This window comes from Vigna unguiculata, chromosome 10 (genome assembly GCF_004118075.2).
Source record: "Vigna unguiculata cultivar IT97K-499-35 chromosome 10, ASM411807v1, whole genome shotgun sequence".
Taxonomy (NCBI): Eukaryota; Viridiplantae; Streptophyta; class Magnoliopsida; order Fabales; family Fabaceae; genus Vigna; species Vigna unguiculata.
This window is the reverse complement of record NC_040288.1, coordinates 13,683,016-13,697,334: the sequence shown is the minus strand read 5'-3', so window position 1 is coordinate 13,697,334 and position 14,319 is coordinate 13,683,016. Positions and strand designations below refer to the sequence as shown.

The 14,319-nt window shown below is 33.1% G+C and overlaps 1 pseudogene; it reads left to right on the top strand.

Annotated features, from left to right (window-relative positions):
• Window positions 1-8,546: 8,546 nt before the first annotated feature.
• Window positions 8,547-13,168, top strand: LOC114167058 (annotated as a pseudogene).
• The last annotated feature ends 1,151 nt before the right edge of the window (window positions 13,169-14,319 follow it).

The following is a 14,319-nucleotide window of genomic DNA, read 5'->3' as shown; positions in this document are numbered from 1 at the left end:
CTTGTGCATTTGTTTTAACTATTAGGACAGAGGCCAATTTCAGGATTTAAAATTTTCTTAAGACGGCCTGCTTTTACGGGATTGATCAAGGCTGGGGTAATTAATTTTTTTCACCCAGGTTTCTCTATGTGTGTCAGAAATGTGAAATATACTATGCTTTAGATTTTAGATTACTTTCAGATTATGTCATTTAGAAAACACTTTTCTGGAATTTAGAATTACAATGTGGAATGTATTTTTTTCTTATATGAATCTCATCATACATTTTCTTAAATAACGTAATTTAGTAATTTAGAATATATTTTTGAATTCTACAATCTGATACATTTTGGATTATACTATGTAGAATATATTTATGAATTACTTAATTTGAAAAGATATTCTAATTTTTGGAATATATTTATGGATAACGTAATTTGAAAATATATTTTTTATTGTAAATTTTAGAAACATTTGTAAAATCTAGAATACGTTTTTTAATTTGTATTCTGGATTTACAATCCATAACATATTTACTAATTATACAATATGAAATTCATTTTTGAATTTTTGGTTGCACAGTTTATAATAGGTTTTTGTATTGTGCAATTAGAAATGCATCCAACCTATAAATAATTTGGACTTTTTCCATGCAACAGGATATATAAGTGCTAAAAGAAATAGCCATGAGATAGCTTTAGGATGATCCAAGTGTTATTTGAATTTAGTGTTCTTAGGAGTCTATTTGAAATTTATACTCTGGAGATTGCTTTCTGAACCCCCATAAGTTTCTCTTGAACCCAATGCAAGTAAGTGCTTAAGATACCCTGAAGACAATGTCCATCATATTCTCAGTTTTTCCTCAATACAAAAACATAAAATATAAAATTATGAGCAAATATTTACATTTATATACTTTTTACAAGACTAAAAGGAAGAAAAATTATCAAATATTTCACTCCCTAAATTAGTATAATCTTTTTTATAGAAAAATGGTTTAATATCCCTTACACCAAAAACTTAACTCAAAATGCATTTCACCAATGATCTAAAATATATGAAAAGAAACACCTCTGGAAAATACCCAAATACCCCTATTTATGTCGCTGACACGTGTCCAATTTATTGGTTTTTCAGTCATTTTATCTCCTTCTGAATATTGTCCGTGAGTGCACTGTTTTTTTGCCAAAAAAACCCTTTAAAGGAGTCCGTCTGATACGTTATTTCGTAGATATTTGTGTAATTTACCATTTCCCGCCTGTTTGAGGGTTAAATGGAGGGTTTACTGTGTGCATGAGTTGATTGATGTTGCATGCATTAAATCCTGATGTCAGATACTTTACAATTTTGTGTATTTGAAATACGGATGTATTGTGTTGTTTGCCTGTCTGCTTCTTTCTTCTTCCAGTTTCTGCGGTATGGTTCTTCTGCTTCTTTTTTCTTCCAGTTTCTGCGGTATGCTTCGTTTCCAGTATATTGTTGGGTTTAGTTTTGTTGTTATTGATATCGAAGATGTTTTGCATTTTGTGTACGTTTTTTTTTTCCCAGGTTCATTACGAGTTTTCTTCTTCCTGTTTGGCGAGGTATGTATGGGTTTCACTTCATTTTTTTTAAGTTCTGTGTTGTGTATTTACTGTAGATTTATGGTTTTAACTTGGTACCTTTTGTGTACGTTTTTGTTTTTCGAGTTTCAATAGTAGTTGTGCTTTGCATTTTGTCTATATTTTGTTTTTCCCAGGTTCATTAGGAGTTTTGTTCTTCCTGTTTGCTGAGGTATGTATGGGTTTCAGTTCATTTTTTTTTAAGTTTTGTGTTGTGTATTTATTGTAGATTTTTGGTTTTTACTCAGTACCTTTTGTGTACGTTTTGGTTTTTCGACTTTCAATACGAGTTGTGTTGTGTATTTATTGTAGATTTTTGGTTTTTACTCACTACCTTTTGTGTACGTTTTGGTTTTTCCAGTTTCAATACGAGTTGTGTTGTGTATTTATTGTACATTTTTGGTTTTTCCTCAGTACCTTTTGTGTACGTTTTGGTTTTTCGATTTTCTATACGAGTTGTGTTGTGTATTTATTGTACATTTTTGGTTTTTCCTCAGTACCTTTTGTGTACGTTTTGGTTTTTCGAGTTTCTATACGAGTTGTGTTGTGTATTTATTGTACATTTTTGGTTTTTCCTCAGTACTTTTTGTGTACGTTTTGGTTTTTCGAGTTTCTATACGATTTGTGTTTTTCCAGATTCGTGAGTTCTGTTGGAGTTGATGTCATTATTTTCTGACGTTTGTTTTTGGAAAGTTAATGTTTGGAAATGGCGAGGAAATTTGATATGGTCAAAGATATCGACGAGAAGAAAGAAACGTTGAAGCTTGCTGTTCGTATAAAAGACTTGTGGTTTGTTCAAAACCGGGATAACAGTCGTCATATGGAACTGATTCTTTTGGATCAGAAGGTAAGAAAATTTTGTTGTTCTTTATATTTTAGATGTGGAATGACTATTTTTTTGTCAAATTTTTTTGCCCAGGGTTCTATGATTCCTGCAATGGTAAAAAAGGAAGATTTAGGATTGTGGGAAGAAAAGTTGGTAGAGGGCCAGACGTATATCATGCATAACTTTAAAATCTTGAAGAACCACGGACAATTTCGTGTTTGTGATCATCCTTACAAGTTATTGTTCATAGGAGCAACCACTATTAAAGAACAAGCAATTTCGAGCATTCCAGTAAGCGTTTACAAATTCAAAAGTATCGAAGATATAGTTGATGGAAATTACGCTGCTGATTTATTGTATGGTATGTTGACGTAATGTTTGGTCATTTAATGTTTTGTGTGTCTTTAAATGTTCAATTACTTATTGGATCATGTTTATAATGGTTTTAGATATTATTGGAGTGGTGGACAATGTGAGGTGTAATCCTCAGTCGAAGAATGTGGCGTTTCATATAAGGGATTTCAGGTTAGTGCTTTAGTAATTTCATATAAGAAAATGTGGTTTTTGAATATTACTTCATATTCATAAACTATTGTCGTTTTCTTTTGCAGCTCTGCTGTCATTGGGTGTACCTTGTGGGATTCCTATTACTTGAAATTTATGACCAATTGGAGGGGTGACCCGGATTCATCTATTTTTGTTGTTATGTTGACTCAGGCTAAGATCAAACCGTGTTCGGGTTGGACAATTTATTTGATAATTTGTGGTTTTTTTGTTTTGTGTGTGCTGATTTTGTTTTTGCTTTAGGACGGTGGCCAGTGTCAATTTCAAACTCTTGGAACGGTTCAAAGTTGTTAATGGGTGATGAATGTGCTGAATTGGTACGATTCAAGGAGCAATGGATAGAGTATGTAATTGTTAAGTTTTTTATATCTGCGATATTGTTTATCGTTAATTGAATGGGAATGACTTTGATATTGCTATTATAGACGGTTTGGAAATGTGGTTAGTCCGAGCCAAGAATGCAGCCAGTTGAGTTCACCTTCCCAGTATAGTGAACATGAAAAATTTATGTATAAAGCTGTTGTGAGGACTATATCAGAAATCACAAGTATGAAGGAGGTAATGAATTATTTATTTTTGTCACATTTGTTTGAATTTTTAGATTATTCATCCTTGTAATTTTGTTTTTGTTTTTAAAATAGGAACAATACTGTGTTACAGTTGGAAATACTGTGAAGTTTAATTTAGGAAATGATGGATGGTGTTATCCAGTATGCAATAGTTGCAGGAAGAAGACTGATGAAGTAGGTGCTTTTAAGTGTGTTCTCTGTGGCTTTGATAATGAAAAACATGGAATTAGGTTTGTAATTGTTTTTTAATTTTTACATCTTTAGGGACAGTTTTTTTGTTTTAATTTCTTAAATCCAGTTGTTGCAGATATAAGCTGGAATTACAGGTTACTGATGGGTACAATTATACCAATTTTGTTTTATGGGATCAAGACTGCAATAACTTGATTGGTGTATCGGCTGTTGAGTTAATGAATAAAATGATCCAGGTAATATTTAAATCTTTGTCAATTACTGTAATTGACTTTTACTATATAGAAGGAGACTGGTGATTTTTTGTTTTTCGTAGGATGGGGAGGACGATCCCAAATGTTTTCCGGAGGATCTTGATGTTTTGCTAGGCTGTACACTTGCTTTCAAGGTTAGAGTTCAGCCAAATAACAGATCCTCATCGGTGATGAAAGCTTCCAGCAACCCTGAAACTATTGCTTGTGTTAGAAGCAAACTTGAGACAAAGATGGTAATTCATTTACTCCAGTCTTTTAAATTTTATACTGTCAAAGTTATTAATGATGTGTTGGTTGATATGTAGATTAAAGAGTCCAGTGGTGAAGGTACATCTGATTCCAGTTCTGAAACAAACTCTAAGGTAGGATTGTAAAAGTTATTAATGATCTGTTGGTTGATATTTCAATGAATTATTCTTGTGTATTGATTTGATGTTGTGGTCATTATATTTTCAATGTGCAGGGTAAAAAGTCTTTTGGTATAGCTATTTGTGATTCTAATAACGAAGCTGAAACGATTGGTGTGATTTCATGCGGATCTCAGGTAGATATCGAAGAATAAATTATTATTATGATAGTAATTGTTGCGTTTCTGATAGTATTATGCAGAATGATGCATTATGTTGTATTTTATTGAAATGACAGGCTAAAGACTCCAGTCCAACAGGTTTTTCTGGGTTTAGTACCCCAAGTAATGGTGTTGATTTGATTCAAACTGAAGCTAAATCAAAGAAGGTATTCTTAATTGAAAGTATTTTCTACTCTTTTGTGTTTGTAGAATTTGGATAAGATTGTGTGATGAAAATTATAGGTTGAGGATTCCAGTCCTGCAATAAAAGGTGTATCCAGTACCCAATCAAAAAGGAGTGGTGTTATTAGACGTGCATCTGATGGGACAAAGGTATTTGTATATTAATATAATTTTGTATTTGGTGATACTGTATTTATCATAACCTTTTCTATTTCAATTGCAGATTATAGATTCCAGCCCCACAGATAGATGTGTTTCCACTACTCAATCCAAAACTGTTGGTTCGAGTAAAATTGCGGCAGTGAAAGGAAAGGTCTCTGCAATGTATATATTTCTATAGTTGTTTTGTTATTTTACATTTGTGATGTGGTCAACTATTTGTTGTTTAATGAATAGGATAAACAATCCACTGCTAAAGCAACTTGTGAAGAGAATACCGAAGCTGACATCTGCATGGTAAATCTTCATGATATCAGTTTTATTTTTATATGAAATGTTTTCTTCATGGTAAATGTATGGTGATATAGAAATATTGTTTTATATGTTGCAGTTGACTCTAAGTACCTCAGGAGATAATGATCCATATATTGACTACTGTGTAACTCCCAGAAAGGAATTGTTGTTGGACTTCGAAGTTGAATGTGACCACCTCGACGATATTCCAAGTGCAGAATTTCCCAGGACTAAAAATAAAAAGCGAATCAAAAAAGAAAAGCAGTAGCGTGGCCCACTGATATATGTACATATACCTATTTTGGAATTATGTGGTGTAACTGGAAGCAAAAGAACATTAAATGTTTTTTTGATGAATTTGGTATTTTGGTTGTCCTTGGTAATGATGGATAAACAATGTATAGTATTTTGGTTGTCCTTGGTAATGATGGATAAACAATGTATAGTATTGTTCAATCTTGGAAATTAGTATTATGGTGTAAATTTGTTTTATTACCCCTACTTATTATTGATATCCTGCAAGATTTGTTGAATTGTTTCCTTATGTTTGTAAAAATAAGTCCTACAGATGTGTTTAAGCATTTCGGTGGTATCATTAAAAACTTAAAGGTGGTCCATAATTTACAATCGACAATAACATTTAAACAATTATAAAGAAGCTTTACACATTGTAAGGCATAAAGTATGAATAGAGAAAGGCAAAAAATACAAAAATATCATTATATAATATACCAACAAAACAATTCTACAATATACCAACAAAAATATCATTATATAATAAACCAGCAAAAAATACATAAACATCTTTAATTTACAAACTGACAAAACATAGATATAGTTCATATAGTTCCAAAATAAGGTATAAACATGTGGGTCTATATTTCTACTTCCATTACATTGATAAACAGAGATAGGTGCCTATCTACACCAAATTGTATTATAGATCCTTCCTTGAATCCGTTCTGAATGCAGAAATCTTTCCAACCACGAGTTATGTAACAATCTCTGTTACTTTTGCCTGACCATCGAACTGTGCAAGGCCAGCAGTCACCTTCAGCATTTACCAATAAGTGACGCTTTCTATTCTTAACCAAAGCCTTTGATGCGAATTCAGATTCCAAGTACTGAAAAAAAAATCAAAGTTGTTGTCATTAGAACGTATCAAACAATATTAGACCATAACTGAACATGAAATTGAATGATGTAATACCAGTGATGATGACTTGATATCATGAGCAGATAAACACTTTGCCATCGAATGGTAAAAATCTGCAGGGTCATAACCTGGATTACTGCTACTAACCAATGGGGGAGTATAATCCATCTCAACCCCATGACAGTAAAAAAGCTTAAATAAAAAGGTATTTTCATCTACATAATTTAAATGTATTATTTTGTTGGATAACAGGCCGTAGTACTGTGATATCTCTAAGACCCCACTACAGATCACCAAGTCTCTATTGTCAGTCCTGTGGATACGAACATCATGTTTTTTTTGTTTGGGATCAATCAGGAGAACCTTCTCAAACTGCAGTTCATGTCCCCAGAATATAACAAATGTGTCGTCCAACCGAATTGTATTCTGCGCAAGTTAATATATTTTAGATAATGAGGATAAAGAAAACAAACCAAAAAGAAGAATGTGAATCTTAAAATATTACCTCACAGTACAGATCATTCAACTTATAAAAATTTGCAAGTTCGCGGGCTATACGAAAACTTCTGGTTTCCATCATGCAGTCTTCAAATTCAACCATAATATAGTTCCCTAACGGATCCCGAAAATAGTTCGTGCCCATTAAAAACTTTTCTCCCCAGTAATGGAAGAACGTTTCGTCAAACTGAACAAATTCCTAAAGAAGAAACTCAAAATGAAAGAAAGTCACGATTTTTATTCATGTTTGTAATGAAAAAGTTGAAAACTTTGGTAAAGGTTCAACCTTTTCCAAGATTCTAACATAAGTATCCAAACATAAGTTCATTACTTACCCATTCGGGATAGACCAACGTCATGGAAGTCTGGAACCAATTTTTGAAGGAATACCGTGTGGCAGAAGTCTTCTCCTTGCTGTCTGAAATCCTCATTGCAGAAGATGAAGGGTGAGTTCGAAAGATATTTAGTAAAAGTGCAAAGTTAACAGTATATATAAATGACAACCATCGTGACGATTTGTCAAACTGGAACCTTCTACGATAACACTTTTCATTTAAATATTTAAGTTAACGTTAGATAATTTTTCAAGAAATTAGAACTTAATTAATCGATGTTGACATTTGGCTAAAGTACATTCCGAATGACTTTTAGAAGTTGAACTGTCCCTATGCTATACAATCAATCAATTCTATAATAAAGGATCAAAAAAAATTAAATGAATAAGAAGATTTAATTTGGCGTGAATTATTCATGCACCCGAAAAAAAGAGAGGACTTTTACAGAGTTTTTGCTTTGAAGCTTGCAAGAACAAACAATAACAAAGAACAAACACTACATTATGATAGTTCTAAAGGAGAATGCAGTTCAGAACTGAAGTACATGAAGTTTGAGGTATTGTAAACATCTTTTATTAATAGAACATGATACGAATAATCAATAATATCTATGACATAGTACTTTGACTGTTTTGTTCTTGCTGGAAGTTCTGAATGTCTACAATTTTTTTCTTTCAGTCACCAAATTTATTGTCGTAGTAGATAAGATGAATGATCCAAAATCTCAATCAGATCTTTCATTCTCAAATGCAAGACTGAAAAGAAAATTGATCATCCAGGAAAAGAAAAGCAAATGTGGAGAAAGGAGTCAAAGTTTTGGTCTTTATAAAGACCAGCGAATCAAAAGGAACTGCACCCCACTTTCTGATATAACAATGATGAATTTCCTGAATCAGGATATTCCAACAAACAATGGTCAAGCGCACCTGGAAAGAACTAATGCAAGCACTTCCAGATACTTTCATAACACTTCTCATCGTCAAAATCTACTTCACAGGTTTGAAGTTACTACAGAAATGTCATTAGGGCAACCAACACGGCAATCATCTTGGCAGTCAATGCGAAATAACTCCACAGTATTTCAAAGTGAAGATGTAACCAATGAAAATATATTGTCAGGTTTATCTTTCTAAATTTTGTACTTATAAAAGTTATAGATTGTAGATTTATTTGTACAACTTTGACTAAAAAAACATTTGTTTCAGATTCAGCTCCTTATGATTATCAAGCTATCGATGATGAATGTATTGAAGAGGATGATGACAGTGCACGATTAACTAATCCAAGATAAGATTAGATTGAGTACTTAATAATTTTATTGAATGTGCATTGAAGGACTTTTACTAAGGATATACTTGACTAAACACAATGTATGCAGATATTGGTGATCCAGTCTTCATATGCAAGGAATGCAAGGCGTATATGTGGTACGAAGAAAGGATTAACAAGGGCAGAAGATCCGTGAATCCTACGTTCCATATGTGTTGCGGCAATGGTAAAGTTGAACTACCAATTCTAAAAGACCCGCCAATTCTTTTGCAACGCCTTTTATTTACGAATGATTCAAAGGAGAGCAAGAACTATCAAACTCATATTAGAAGATACAATATGATGTTTGCATTTACATCACCCGGTGCAAAAGTTGACACAACATTTAACAATGGAAAGGGACCCCCTAATCTACGAATTCAAGGTCAATCTTGTCACCGAATAGGTAGCCTTTTGCCACTACCCGGAGGACTTCCAAAATTTGCGCAACTTTACATTTATGACACTGAAAATGAAGTTCAAAATAGAATGGAAAGTTTAAGGTACATGAACACTTCTTCTTTTCAAAGAAAAAATGCAGCAGAACAATTCTTATTCAACTGTTACCTTTTTCAGGAATCAAGATAATATTGATTTGGAACTTGTGAACAAAATAAAGAAGATGCTCGATGAATTCAATGTTCATGCCAAATCGTTTAGAATGGCAAGGGACAGATATAGAGACCAACCATTTGATGAGTTGAAATTGAGACTTATTTCAGATAGGACAAAAGATGGAAGGATCTATAATGTTCCCAATGTTTCAGAAGTTGCGGCTCTTATAGTCGGTGATGTAGATACAGCTTCAGGTAGAGACATCATAATGGAAAAACAATCTGGGAAATTACAAAGAATTAATGAATTGCACACGAGCTATTTAGGTTTCCAATATCCTTTACTTTTTCCATATGGGGAGGATGGTTATAGACATGATGTCAGTCATCGTGATCAAGAAGGAATTAACAGGAAAAGGAACAGACTAACAATTAGGGAGTGGTTCTGCTTCAGGTTGCAAACCAGACAGTCAGAAGCATTAACTTTGCTTAGATCTAGAAGACTTTTTCAGCAATTCATTGTTGATGGATACACAATGATGGAGTCTGAAAGATTAGCATTTATTAAATTTAATCAAAGCAAGTTAAGGGTTGATAAATATAATAACCTCTGTGAAGCTTCTAGCAGCTCACAAACTCAAGGGTCAGAACAAGGGAAAAGGGTTGTTCTTCCTTCATCTTTTGTTGGTAGTAGAAGATTCATGGACCAATTATATTTTGATGGAATGGCAATTTGTAGTTTCATGGGATTTCCAGATCTCTTTATAACTTTTACATGCAATCCTAAATGGCCGGAAATTAGTAGAGCACTGTCAAATTTAAAGCTTTCTTCAACAGATCGTCCAGATATAGTTGCAAGGGTTTTCAAGATTAAGTTTGAACAACTTCTTACAGACTTAACTAAAAATCATTTATTAGGCAAAACTATTGCATGTAAGTCATCTACTTATCCTATTGTCTGAAATGTTATGTGCTGAAAGTAATCCTTTGCTGTTTAATTTGTAGTTATGTATACTATTGAATTTTAGAAGCGTGGTCTTCCTCATGCCCACTTGTTGATCTTTCTACATCCCAGCAGCAAGTACCCAACTCCGGATGATATTGATAAAGTCATCTGTGCTGAAATACCGTGTGCAATAAATAATCCAGAATTATATCAATGTGTTGAAGATCACATGATTCATGGTCCTTGTGGAACGGTTAACAGATCATTACCTTGCATGAAGAATGGAAAATGCTCGCGGCAGTATCCAAAAAGATATCAAACAACAACTACAGTTTCTGAAGATGGTTATCCTCATTATCGTAGAAGGAACGATTCATCTACTGTATCTAAAAGTGGTATTTCGCTAGATAATCGTTCTGTAGTTCCTTATAACCCACAATTGTTGTTAAAGTACCAAGCACATATCAATGTTGAATGGTGTAATCGTAGTACTTCTATCAAGTACTTATTCAAATATATCAACAAAGGTTATGACAGAATTACAGCTGCCATAGTTCCAGAACAGAACGAATCTTTTTTGACGACACAACCAATGGATGAAATTAAACAATATCTTGATTGCAGATATGTATCTCCCTGTGAAGCATGCTGGAGAATATTTTCGTTTCCAATTCATGGACGAAATCCAGCCGTAGAAAGACTATTTTTCCATCTTCCAGGAGAACAAGCAGTATACTTTAAAGATGATGATGCGATTGATGATATCATGGGAAAAGCAACAATTTCGGAATCAATGTTTATAGGTTGGATGGAATGTAACAAGAAATACCCAGAAGCTAGGGATCTAACATATGCTGAATTTGTTTCTAAGTTTGTGTATGTCAAGAAAGATAGATGTTGGAAGCCAAGGAAGATGGGAAATACTATCGGAAGACTTATTTGGGTACCTCCAAGTACTGGTGAAGTTTTTTATCTTAGGAGAATGCTAACACATGTAAAAGGTCCAACATCATATGTAGATATTAGAACAGTTAACAATGTCACGTATTCTACATTTAGAGAAGCTTGCTTGGCTTTGGGTATTTTAGCAGATGACTCAGAATATGTTGAAGCTATAAAAGAAGCCAAAGATTGGGGTTCCGGAATATATCTAAGGAAACTGTTTGTTACTATATTGCTATCAAATAGTGTTAATCGACCAGAGGAACTATGGAACAAAACATGGGAATGGCTGTCAGATGGAATTCTCTACAGAGAAAGAAATATATCAGGAAATCCAGGTTATGTAACTATATAGTACTTGTCATTTATATAGTGTACAACTAGGAAGACATGTTAATTGTTGTTTTGTATGCAGATCTAAACATTGGAGTGGAAATGCTGCAAAATCTAACTTTAGTGGAGTTAGAAAAACTTTTGGAAGCAAATAGAAGCAGTTTGAAATTCTTCCCAACAATGCCATACCCAAACGATTTTTTAACAGAAAATTGTGGAAATAGACTGATATATGCAGAACTCAATTATGACATTGTAGAACAAAGAAATTTATTTCAATCAAACTTGAAATCAATGACAGGTTTGGATTTATTATTATTTGCTATTCATACATTCTACATTAAGTAAGGACTTTGAATAACAGTTACATTGTAGGTGAGCAGAAAAAAATATTTGACAAGATCAATCAGGCTGTTCTAAACAAAAAAGGAGGTGTATACTTTCTCTATGGATATGGAGGAACAGGAAAAACCTTCATGTGGAAAACACTGTCAGCATCATTACGTTCTGAAGGTAAAGTTGTACTAACAGTTGCTTCAAGTGGAATTGCTTCTCTTCTATTACCAGGGGGAAGAACAGCCCATTCTAAATTCAAGATACCAGTACCAACACTAGAAAATTCAGTTTGTAACATTGACCAAGGCTCTGAAGCATCAGAACTGTTAAAGAGAGCCGAACTTATTATATGGGATGAAGCTCCAATGGCACACAAATTTTGTTTTGAAGCTTTGGATAGAACTCTAAATGACATAATGAAGGATGGGACAAAAGAGAATTCAGTTTTTGGAGGAAAAGTCATAGTATTTGGAGGTGACTTCAGGCAAATCTTACCTGTTATACCTGGAGGTACAAGATCTGATATTGTCAATGCCACTATTAACTCATCTTACCTATGGGAACACTGTGAAGTTTTGACATTGACAAAAAATATGCGTCTCCTACAACAAGGTTTGGAATCCACAACTGCATCCGAGATTCAAGAATTTTCAGATTGGATTGTTAAAGTTGGTGATGGTAAATTAGAAGAACCAAATGACGGTTTAGCAGAAATCGAAATACCCAGAGAATTCCTAATTACAGATTTCAGTGATCCTATACAAGGAATTGTATCTACCACATATCCGGACTTAGTACACAACTATACAGACGAATCATTTCTGCAGTGTAGAGCAATATTAGCAAGTAGAATTGAGACAGTCAATCAAATCAATGAATATATGCTATCACAAATTCCAGGTATGTAAATCAGAAACCTATACCTAACATATTTGAAATTTTTTAGTTTGCTATCACAAACATTATTACTAATGTATGAAATAATTAATGCAGGGGAAGAAAAATTGTATCTTAGTTCTGATTCAGTAGATGAATCAGAATCTGCTTCAAGTGATGCTTACTGCGCTATAACTTCGGAATTCCTAAATTCACTTAGTACATCTGGACTTCCTAATCATAGAATCAAACTAAAAATTGGAGCTCCGATTATGCTTTTGAGGAACTTAGACCAAGCAGAAGGTTTGTGTAATGGAAGCAGATTGATCGTAACGAGGATTGCAAACCATGTCATAGGGGCTAAGTTGATTACAGGAAACAAAGATGGACAAGAGGTGTACATTCCGCGAATGTCTATGTCTCCCTCCCAATCCCCATGGCCATTTAAGTTAATTAGAAAGCAATTTCCTATTATATTGTCATATGCAATGACAATAAACAAATCACAAGGTCAGTCTTTGGGTTTCGTGGGATTGTACTTGCCAACACCCGTATTCAGCCATGGTCAACTCTATGTTGCAGCTTCTAGAGTTCAAAGTAAATCTGGGTTAAGGATATTAATCCATGACAATGAGAACAAATCATCCAGTACAACAACTAATGTTGTGTACAAAGAAGTATTCCAAAATGTATAGTTAATGTTTATCCAACAATTTGTATTTTTAATCAGAAACATATTTTGTGAGACTGTTGATTATGATAAGATCTGTATTCAAACGTCCATTTTACAAAATGTTGTTAAATATATAACCAAACAAATCACTGCAAGACATAAGCTTACTTTTTCTGGACAAGAATCAAGGAACTTGAAAGCTCTATGGAACCTCTGACCATAAAAAAAGTTCGATATCAGGAATTGAATCATTGACATAAGTGTGGCCACTGTTAAATGCATGAGCAGAATACCTGATAAAATCACAAACAGTAAAGAGAGAGAAACATATTTGTTAAAAAAATTTTGTACTATAGTTATATATTTCCTCACTGATGTAAAGACTTACCAAGAACCACATGAACTCTGTTTTGTATCTCCATATTTGGGATTGGTGTTAGAAGATAATGAATTCTAAAATACGCGTGAATCGAGTATTTAGAATCTTTGACCCTTTACCATTCATTTGTACTATAAGACAGTACATGCCACACTGCATTTAAACCGAGACCTACCAATGGACCAGACTTGCTCTCTTTCGTCAAACTATACCCAATATTTACTTTATGTACCTCCATTTTAAAATAACAATGAATGTTTTTACGTCATTGGTTAAATATTCATGTTCATTCCTACATACTTAATTAAACTTTATTACACATAATAATTTATGGTAACCGAAATATTTGAAATCACAGTTTTCGAGAGTTTTTATGAGTACAAAAACTTAGATTCCAACAATTTTAATACATTTTATTTATAATTTGTAATGGAAACACATAAAATAAGAACTCAATTAAGTTCATTTAGACGTATATGATATCAGAAAAAATAATTAAATCAATAGTACTGGGAAAAAAAATATAGAAATCCAAAGTGATGTCAATATTTCAGAAATTCAAAAAATCTTGCAATTGTTAATACTCATATAATGAAAAAGACATTTACAATCCGTTTCAAGATATTTGGCCCCAGGAAATAGTAATAACAATAATATTATACATTGCAGAACGTAAAACATATAGACCAAACCATATAAAATACATTAAAACCTAAAATACATTAAAAATACATCAAAAACATATAAACGAAACAATATTCGGAATGTTCATAAACCTACAATATTAAAACCTA